The sequence below is a fragment of the Cucurbita maxima genome, unplaced genomic scaffold (assembly GCF_002738345.1).
Source record: "Cucurbita maxima cultivar Rimu unplaced genomic scaffold, Cmax_1.0 Cma_Scf01185, whole genome shotgun sequence".
In the NCBI taxonomy this organism is placed as follows: Eukaryota; Viridiplantae; Streptophyta; class Magnoliopsida; order Cucurbitales; family Cucurbitaceae; genus Cucurbita; species Cucurbita maxima.
The window spans coordinates 1-6,516 of NW_019273201.1; the positions used below are offsets into that span (position 1 = coordinate 1).

Sequence of the window (6,516 nt, forward strand, 5' to 3'; positions counted from 1 at the left end):
GGGAGTTGAACCCGAGTCTATTGCTTGGAAGGCAATTATCCTAACCGTTGGACTACAAACGCCAGAATTACAATGACAGTGACTGTGAGCAAAGACCTGATAGTGACTGTGAGCAAAGACCTGGACACGGTATCCTAACCGTTGGAATAGAATGAAGTTCAAAATTGTATTAAGTTACCGTGATAGTGAAGCTCAAAATTGCGTTTGCCGGGAGTTGAACCCGGGTCTATTGCTTGGAAGGCAATTATCCTAACCGTTGGACTACAAACGCAAGAATTACAATGACACTGACTGTGAGCAAAGACCTGGACACGGTATCCTAACCGTTGGAATAGAATGAAGTTCAAATTTGTATTAAGTTACCGTGATAGTGAAGCTCAAAATTGCGTTTGCCGGGAGTTGAACCCGGGTCTATTGCTTGGAAGGCAATTATCCTAACCGTTGGACTACAAACGCAAGAATTACAATGACAGTGACTGTGAGCAAAGACCTGGACACAGTATCCTAACCGTTGGAATGGAATGAAGTTCAAAATTGTATTAAGTTACCGTGATAGTGAAGCTCAAAATTGCGTTTGCCGAGAGTTGAACCCGGGTCTATTGCTTGGAAGGCAATTATCCTAACCGTTGGACTACAAACGCCAAAATTACAATGACAGTGACTGTGAGCAAAGACCTGGACACGGTATCCTAACCGTTGGAATAGAATGAAGTTCAAAATTGTATTAAGTTACCGTGATAGTGAAGCTCAAAAATTTCATTTGCCGGGAGTTGAACCCGGGTCTATTGCTTGGAAGGCAATTATCCTAACCGTTGGACTACAAACGCCAGAATTACAATGACACTGACTGTGAGCAAAGACCTGGACACGGTATCCTAACCGTTGGAATAGAATGAAGTTCAAAATTGTATTAAGTTACCGTGATAGTGAAGCTCAAAATTGCGTTTGCCAAGAGTTGAACCCAGGTCTATTTCTTGGAAGGCAATTATCCTAACCGTTGGACTACAAACGCAAGAATAAAAATGACACTGACTGTGAGCAAAGACCTGGACACGGTATCCTAACGGTTGGAATGGAATGAAGCTCAAAATTGTATTGACTGTGAGCAAAGACCTGGACACGGTATCCTAACGGTTGGAATGGAATGAAGCTCAAAATTGTATTTAGTTACCGTGATAGTGAAGCTCAAGATTGCGTTTGCCGAGAGTTGAACCCGGGTCTATTGCATAGAAGGCAATTATCCTAACCGTTGGACTACAAACGCAAGAATTACAATGACACTGACTGTGAGCAAAGACCTGGACACAGTATCCTAACGGTTGGAATGGAATGAAGCTCAAAATTGTATTTAGTTACCGTGATAGTGAAGCTCAAGATTGCGTTTGCCGGGAGTTGAACCCGGGTCTATTGCTTGGAAGGCAATTATCCTAACCGTTGGACTACAAACGCAAGAATTACAATGACACTGACTGTGAGCAAAGACCTGGACACAGTATCCTAACCGTTGGAATGGAATGAAGTTCAAAATTGTATTAAGTTACCGTGATAGTGAAGCTCAAAATTGCGTTTGCCGAGAGTTGAACCCGGGTCTATTGCTTGGAAGGCAATTATCCTAACCGTTGGACTACAAACGCAAGAATTACAATGACACTGACTGTGAGCAAAGACCTGGACACGGTATCCTAACCGTTGGAATAGAATGAAGTTCAAAATTGTATTAAGTTACCGTGATAGTGAAGCTCAAAAATTTCATTTGCCGGGAGTTGAACCCGGGTCTATTGCTTGAAAGGCAATTATCCTAACTGTTGGACTACAAACGCCAGAATTACAATGATAGTGACTGTGAGCAAAGACCTAGACACGGTATCCTAACCATTGGAATAGAATGAAGTTCTAAATTGTATTAAGTTATCGTGATAGTGAAGCTCAAAATTGTGTTTGCCGGGAGTTGAACCCGGGTCTATTGCTTGGAAGGTAATTATCCTAACCATTGGACTACAAACGCAAGAATTACAATGACACTGACTGTGAGCAAACACCTGGACACGGTATCCTAACCGTTGGAAAAGAATGAAGTTCAAATTTGTATTAAGTTACCGTGATAGTGAAGCTCAAAATTGTGTTTGCCGGGAGTTGAACCCGGGTCTATTGCTTGGAAGGCAATTATCCTAACCGTTGGACTACAAACGCAAGAATTACAATGACATTGACTGTGAGCAAAGACCTGGACACAGTATCCTAACCGTTGGAATAGAATGAAGTTCAAAATTGTATTAAGTTACCGTGATAGTGAAGCTCAAAATTGCGTTTGCCGGGAGTTGAACCCGGGTCTATTGCTTGGAAGGCAATTATCCTAACCGTTGGACTACAAACGCAAGAATTACAATGACAGTGACTGTGAGCAAAGACCTGGACACGGTATCCTAACCGTTGGAATAGAATGAAGTTCAAAATTGTATTAAGTTACCGTGATAGTGAAGCTCAAAATTGCGTTTGCCGGGAGTTGAACCCGGGTCTATTGCTTGGAAGGCAATTATCCTAACCGTTGGACTACAAACGCAAGAATTACAATGACACTGACTGTGAGCAAAGACCTGGACACGGTATCCTAACCGTTGGAATAGAATGAAGTTCAAAATTGTATTAAGTTACCGTGATAGTGAAGCTCAAAATTGCGTTTGCCGGGAGTTGAACCCGGGTCTATTGCTTGGAAGGCAATTATCCTAACCGTTGGACTACAAACGCAAGAATTACAATGACAGTGACTGTGAGCAAAGACCTGGACACGGTATCCTAACCGTTGGAATAGAATGAAGTTCAAAATTGTATTAAGTTACCGTGATAGTGAAGCTCAAAATTGCGTTTGCCGGGAGTTGAACCCGGGTCTATTGCTTGGAAGGCAATTATCCTAACCGTTGGACTACAAACGCAAGAATTACAATGACAGTGACTGTGAGCAAAGACCTGGACACGGTATCCTAACCGTTGGAATAGAATGAAGTTCAAAATTGTATTAAGTTACCGTGATAGTGAAGCTCAAAATTGCGTTTGCCGGGAGTTGAACCCGGGTCTATTGCTTGGAAGGCAATTATCCTAACCGTTGGACTACAAACGCAAGAATTACAATGACAGTGACTGTGAGCAAAGACCTGGACACGGTATCCTAACCGTTGGAATAGAATGAAGTTCAAAATTGTATTAAGTTACCGTGATAGTGAAGCTCAAAATTGCGTTTGCCGGGAGTTGAACCCGGGTCTATTGCTTGGAAGGCAATTATCCTAACCGTTGGACTACAAACGCAAGAATTACAATGACAGTGACTGTGAGCAAAGACCTGGACACGGTATCCTAACCGTTGGAATAGAATGAAGTTCAAAATTGTATTAAGTTACCGTGATAGTGAAGCTCAAAATTGCGTTTGCCGGGAGTTGAACCCGGGTCTATTGCTTGGAAGGCAATTATCCTAACCGTTGGACTACAAACGCAAGAATTACAATGACAGTGACTGTGAGCAAAGACCTGGACACGGTATCCTAACCGTTGGAATAGAATGAAGTTCAAAATTGTATTAAGTTACCGTGATAGTGAAGCTCAAAATTGCGTTTGCCGGGAGTTGAACCCGGGTCTATTGCTTGGAAGGCAATTATCCTAACCGTTGGACTACAAACGCAAGAATTACAATGACAGTGACTGTGAGCAAAGACCTGGACACGGTATCCTAACCGTTGGAATAGAATGAAGTTCAAAATTGTATTAAGTTACCGTGATAGTGAAGCTCAAAATTGCGTTTGCCGGGAGTTGAACCCGGGTCTATTGCTTGGAAGGCAATTATCCTAACCGTTGGACTACAAACGCAAGAATTACAATGACAGTGACTGTGAGCAAAGACCTGGACACGGTATCCTAACCGTTGGAATAGAATGAAGTTCAAAATTGTATTAAGTTACCGTGATAGTGAAGCTCAAAATTGCGTTTGCCGGGAGTTGAACCCGGGTCTATTGCTTGGAAGGCAATTATCCTAACCGTTGGACTACAAACGCAAGAATTACAATGACAGTGACTGTGAGCAAAGACCTGGACACGGTATCCTAACCGTTGGAATAGAATGAAGTTCAAAATTGTATTAAGTTACCGTGATAGTGAAGCTCAAAATTGCGTTTGCCGGGAGTTGAACCCGGGTCTATTGCTTGGAAGGCAATTATCCTAACCGTTGGACTACAAACGCAAGAATTACAATGACAGTGACTGTGAGCAAAGACCTGGACACGGTATCCTAACCGTTGGAATAGAATGAAGTTCAAAATTGTATTAAGTTACCGTGATAGTGAAGCTCAAAATTGCGTTTGCCGGGAGTTGAACCCGGGTCTATTGCTTGGAAGGCAATTATCCTAACCGTTGGACTACAAACGCAAGAATTACAATGACAGTGACTGTGAGCAAAGACCTGGACACGGTATCCTAACCGTTGGAATAGAATGAAGTTCAAAATTGTATTAAGTTACCGTGATAGTGAAGCTCAAAATTGCGTTTGCCGGGAGTTGAACCCGGGTCTATTGCTTGGAAGGCAATTATCCTAACCGTTGGACTACAAACGCAAGAATTACAATGACAGTGACTGTGAGCAAAGACCTGGACACGGTATCCTAACCGTTGGAATAGAATGAAGTTCAAAATTGTATTAAGTTACCGTGATAGTGAAGCTCAAAATTGCGTTTGCCGGGAGTTGAACCCGGGTCTATTGCTTGGAAGGCAATTATCCTAACCGTTGGACTACAAACGCAAGAATTACAATGACAGTGACTGTGAGCAAAGACCTGGACACGGTATCCTAACCGTTGGAATAGAATGAAGTTCAAAATTGTATTAAGTTACCGTGATAGTGAAGCTCAAAATTGCGTTTGCCGGGAGTTGAACCCGGGTCTATTGCTTGGAAGGCAATTATCCTAACCGTTGGACTACAAACGCAAGAATTACAATGACAGTGACTGTGAGCAAAGACCTGGACACGGTATCCTAACCGTTGGAATAGAATGAAGTTCAAAATTGTATTAAGTTACCGTGATAGTGAAGCTCAAAATTGCGTTTGCCGGGAGTTGAACCCGGGTCTATTGCTTGGAAGGCAATTATCCTAACCGTTGGACTACAAACGCAAGAATTACAATGACAGTGACTGTGAGCAAAGACCTGGACACGGTATCCTAACCGTTGGAATAGAATGAAGTTCAAAATTGTATTAAGTTACCGTGATAGTGAAGCTCAAAATTGCGTTTGCCGGGAGTTGAACCCGGGTCTATTGCTTGGAAGGCAATTATCCTAACCGTTGGACTACAAACGCAAGAATTACAATGACAGTGACTGTGAGCAAAGACCTGGACACGGTATCCTAACCGTTGGAATAGAATGAAGTTCAAAATTGTATTAAGTTACCGTGATAGTGAAGCTCAAAATTGCGTTTGCCGGGAGTTGAACCCAGGTCTATTGCTTGGAAGGCAATTATCCTAACCGTTGGACTACAAACGCAAGAATTACAATGACAGTGACTGTGAGCAAAGACCTGGACACGGTATCCTAACCGTTGGAATAGAATGAAGTTCAAAATTGTATTAAGTTACCGTGATAGTGAAGCTCAAAATTGCGTTTGCCGGGAGTTGAACCCGGGTCTATTGCTTGGAAGGCAATTATCCTAACCGTTGGACTACAAACGCAAGAATTACAATGACAGTGACTGTGAGCAAAGACCTGGACACGGTATCCTAACCGTTGGAATAGAATGAAGTTCAAAATTGTATTAAGTTACCGTGATAGTGAAGCTCAAAATTGCGTTTGCCGGGAGTTGAACCCGGGTCTATTGCTTGGAAGGCAATTATCCTAACCGTTGGACTACAAACGCAAGAATTACAATGACAGTGACTGTGAGCAAAGACCTGGACACGGTATCCTAACCGTTGGAATAGAATGAAGTTCAAAATTGTATTAAGTTACCGTGATAGTGAAGCTCAAAATTGCGTTTGCCGGGAGTTGAACCCGGGTCTATTGCTTGGAAGGCAATTATCCTAACCGTTGGACTACAAACGCAAGAATTACAATGACAGTGACTGTGAGCAAAGACCTGGACACGGTATCCTAACCGTTGGAATAGAATGAAGTTCAAAATTGTATTAAGTTACCGTGATAGTGAAGCTCAAAATTGCGTTTGCCGGGAGTTGAACCCGGGTCTATTGCTTGGAAGGCAATTATCCTAACCGTTGGACTACAAACGCAAGAATTACAATGACACTGACTGTGAGCAAAGACCTGGACACAGTATCCTAACGGTTGGAATGGAATGAAGCTCAAAATTGTATTTAGTTACCGTGATAGTGAAGCTCAAGATTGCGTTTGCCAGGAGTTGAACCCGGGTCTATTGCTTGGAAGGCAATTATCCTAACCGTTGGACTACAAACGCAAGAATTACAATGACACTGACTGTGAGCAAAGACCTGGACACAGTATCCTAACCGTTGGAATGGAATGAAG

General features: G+C 42.5%; 33 non-coding genes across 33 annotated transcripts; all 33 read right to left on the reverse strand.

Annotated features, from left to right (window-relative positions):
* Positions 1 to 199: 199 nt before the first annotated feature.
* Positions 200 to 271, reverse strand: TRNAG-UCC. The gene has a single exon. It is a non-coding gene; the product is annotated as a tRNA-Gly (tRNA).
* Positions 272 to 384: 113 nt separating this feature from the next.
* TRNAG-UCC lies at positions 385 to 456 on the reverse strand. The gene has a single exon. It is a non-coding gene; the product is annotated as a tRNA-Gly (tRNA).
* A 113-nt stretch (positions 457 to 569) lies between these two features.
* Positions 570 to 641, reverse strand: TRNAG-UCC. Its single transcript has one exon. It is a non-coding gene; the product is annotated as a tRNA-Gly (tRNA).
* Positions 642 to 755: 114 nt separating this feature from the next.
* On the reverse strand, positions 756 to 827 carry TRNAG-UCC. Its single transcript has one exon. It is a non-coding gene; the product is annotated as a tRNA-Gly (tRNA).
* A 365-nt stretch (positions 828 to 1,192) lies between these two features.
* Positions 1,193 to 1,264, reverse strand: TRNAR-UCU. Its single transcript has one exon. It is a non-coding gene; the product is annotated as a tRNA-Arg (tRNA).
* A 113-nt stretch (positions 1,265 to 1,377) lies between these two features.
* Positions 1,378 to 1,449, reverse strand: TRNAG-UCC. The gene has a single exon. It is a non-coding gene; the product is annotated as a tRNA-Gly (tRNA).
* A 113-nt stretch (positions 1,450 to 1,562) lies between these two features.
* TRNAG-UCC lies at positions 1,563 to 1,634 on the reverse strand. The gene has a single exon. It is a non-coding gene; the product is annotated as a tRNA-Gly (tRNA).
* Positions 1,635 to 1,748: 114 nt separating this feature from the next.
* Positions 1,749 to 1,820, reverse strand: TRNAE-UUC. Its single transcript has one exon. It is a non-coding gene; the product is annotated as a tRNA-Glu (tRNA).
* Positions 1,821 to 1,933: 113 nt separating this feature from the next.
* Positions 1,934 to 2,005, reverse strand: TRNAG-UCC. Its single transcript has one exon. It is a non-coding gene; the product is annotated as a tRNA-Gly (tRNA).
* A 113-nt stretch (positions 2,006 to 2,118) lies between these two features.
* TRNAG-UCC lies at positions 2,119 to 2,190 on the reverse strand. Its single transcript has one exon. It is a non-coding gene; the product is annotated as a tRNA-Gly (tRNA).
* A 113-nt stretch (positions 2,191 to 2,303) lies between these two features.
* On the reverse strand, positions 2,304 to 2,375 carry TRNAG-UCC. The gene has a single exon. It is a non-coding gene; the product is annotated as a tRNA-Gly (tRNA).
* Positions 2,376 to 2,488: 113 nt separating this feature from the next.
* TRNAG-UCC lies at positions 2,489 to 2,560 on the reverse strand. The gene has a single exon. It is a non-coding gene; the product is annotated as a tRNA-Gly (tRNA).
* Positions 2,561 to 2,673: 113 nt separating this feature from the next.
* On the reverse strand, positions 2,674 to 2,745 carry TRNAG-UCC. Its single transcript has one exon. It is a non-coding gene; the product is annotated as a tRNA-Gly (tRNA).
* Positions 2,746 to 2,858: 113 nt separating this feature from the next.
* Positions 2,859 to 2,930, reverse strand: TRNAG-UCC. Its single transcript has one exon. It is a non-coding gene; the product is annotated as a tRNA-Gly (tRNA).
* A 113-nt stretch (positions 2,931 to 3,043) lies between these two features.
* On the reverse strand, positions 3,044 to 3,115 carry TRNAG-UCC. The gene has a single exon. It is a non-coding gene; the product is annotated as a tRNA-Gly (tRNA).
* Positions 3,116 to 3,228: 113 nt separating this feature from the next.
* Positions 3,229 to 3,300, reverse strand: TRNAG-UCC. The gene has a single exon. It is a non-coding gene; the product is annotated as a tRNA-Gly (tRNA).
* A 113-nt stretch (positions 3,301 to 3,413) lies between these two features.
* TRNAG-UCC lies at positions 3,414 to 3,485 on the reverse strand. Its single transcript has one exon. It is a non-coding gene; the product is annotated as a tRNA-Gly (tRNA).
* A 113-nt stretch (positions 3,486 to 3,598) lies between these two features.
* Positions 3,599 to 3,670, reverse strand: TRNAG-UCC. Its single transcript has one exon. It is a non-coding gene; the product is annotated as a tRNA-Gly (tRNA).
* A 113-nt stretch (positions 3,671 to 3,783) lies between these two features.
* Positions 3,784 to 3,855, reverse strand: TRNAG-UCC. Its single transcript has one exon. It is a non-coding gene; the product is annotated as a tRNA-Gly (tRNA).
* A 113-nt stretch (positions 3,856 to 3,968) lies between these two features.
* On the reverse strand, positions 3,969 to 4,040 carry TRNAG-UCC. The gene has a single exon. It is a non-coding gene; the product is annotated as a tRNA-Gly (tRNA).
* Positions 4,041 to 4,153: 113 nt separating this feature from the next.
* On the reverse strand, positions 4,154 to 4,225 carry TRNAG-UCC. Its single transcript has one exon. It is a non-coding gene; the product is annotated as a tRNA-Gly (tRNA).
* A 113-nt stretch (positions 4,226 to 4,338) lies between these two features.
* TRNAG-UCC lies at positions 4,339 to 4,410 on the reverse strand. Its single transcript has one exon. It is a non-coding gene; the product is annotated as a tRNA-Gly (tRNA).
* A 113-nt stretch (positions 4,411 to 4,523) lies between these two features.
* TRNAG-UCC lies at positions 4,524 to 4,595 on the reverse strand. The gene has a single exon. It is a non-coding gene; the product is annotated as a tRNA-Gly (tRNA).
* Positions 4,596 to 4,708: 113 nt separating this feature from the next.
* TRNAG-UCC lies at positions 4,709 to 4,780 on the reverse strand. Its single transcript has one exon. It is a non-coding gene; the product is annotated as a tRNA-Gly (tRNA).
* A 113-nt stretch (positions 4,781 to 4,893) lies between these two features.
* Positions 4,894 to 4,965, reverse strand: TRNAG-UCC. Its single transcript has one exon. It is a non-coding gene; the product is annotated as a tRNA-Gly (tRNA).
* A 113-nt stretch (positions 4,966 to 5,078) lies between these two features.
* TRNAG-UCC lies at positions 5,079 to 5,150 on the reverse strand. Its single transcript has one exon. It is a non-coding gene; the product is annotated as a tRNA-Gly (tRNA).
* A 113-nt stretch (positions 5,151 to 5,263) lies between these two features.
* On the reverse strand, positions 5,264 to 5,335 carry TRNAG-UCC. The gene has a single exon. It is a non-coding gene; the product is annotated as a tRNA-Gly (tRNA).
* A 113-nt stretch (positions 5,336 to 5,448) lies between these two features.
* Positions 5,449 to 5,520, reverse strand: TRNAG-UCC. The gene has a single exon. It is a non-coding gene; the product is annotated as a tRNA-Gly (tRNA).
* A 113-nt stretch (positions 5,521 to 5,633) lies between these two features.
* TRNAG-UCC lies at positions 5,634 to 5,705 on the reverse strand. The gene has a single exon. It is a non-coding gene; the product is annotated as a tRNA-Gly (tRNA).
* A 113-nt stretch (positions 5,706 to 5,818) lies between these two features.
* Positions 5,819 to 5,890, reverse strand: TRNAG-UCC. The gene has a single exon. It is a non-coding gene; the product is annotated as a tRNA-Gly (tRNA).
* Positions 5,891 to 6,003: 113 nt separating this feature from the next.
* TRNAG-UCC lies at positions 6,004 to 6,075 on the reverse strand. The gene has a single exon. It is a non-coding gene; the product is annotated as a tRNA-Gly (tRNA).
* A 113-nt stretch (positions 6,076 to 6,188) lies between these two features.
* On the reverse strand, positions 6,189 to 6,260 carry TRNAG-UCC. The gene has a single exon. It is a non-coding gene; the product is annotated as a tRNA-Gly (tRNA).
* A 113-nt stretch (positions 6,261 to 6,373) lies between these two features.
* On the reverse strand, positions 6,374 to 6,445 carry TRNAG-UCC. Its single transcript has one exon. It is a non-coding gene; the product is annotated as a tRNA-Gly (tRNA).
* Positions 6,446 to 6,516: the final 71 nt, after the last annotated feature.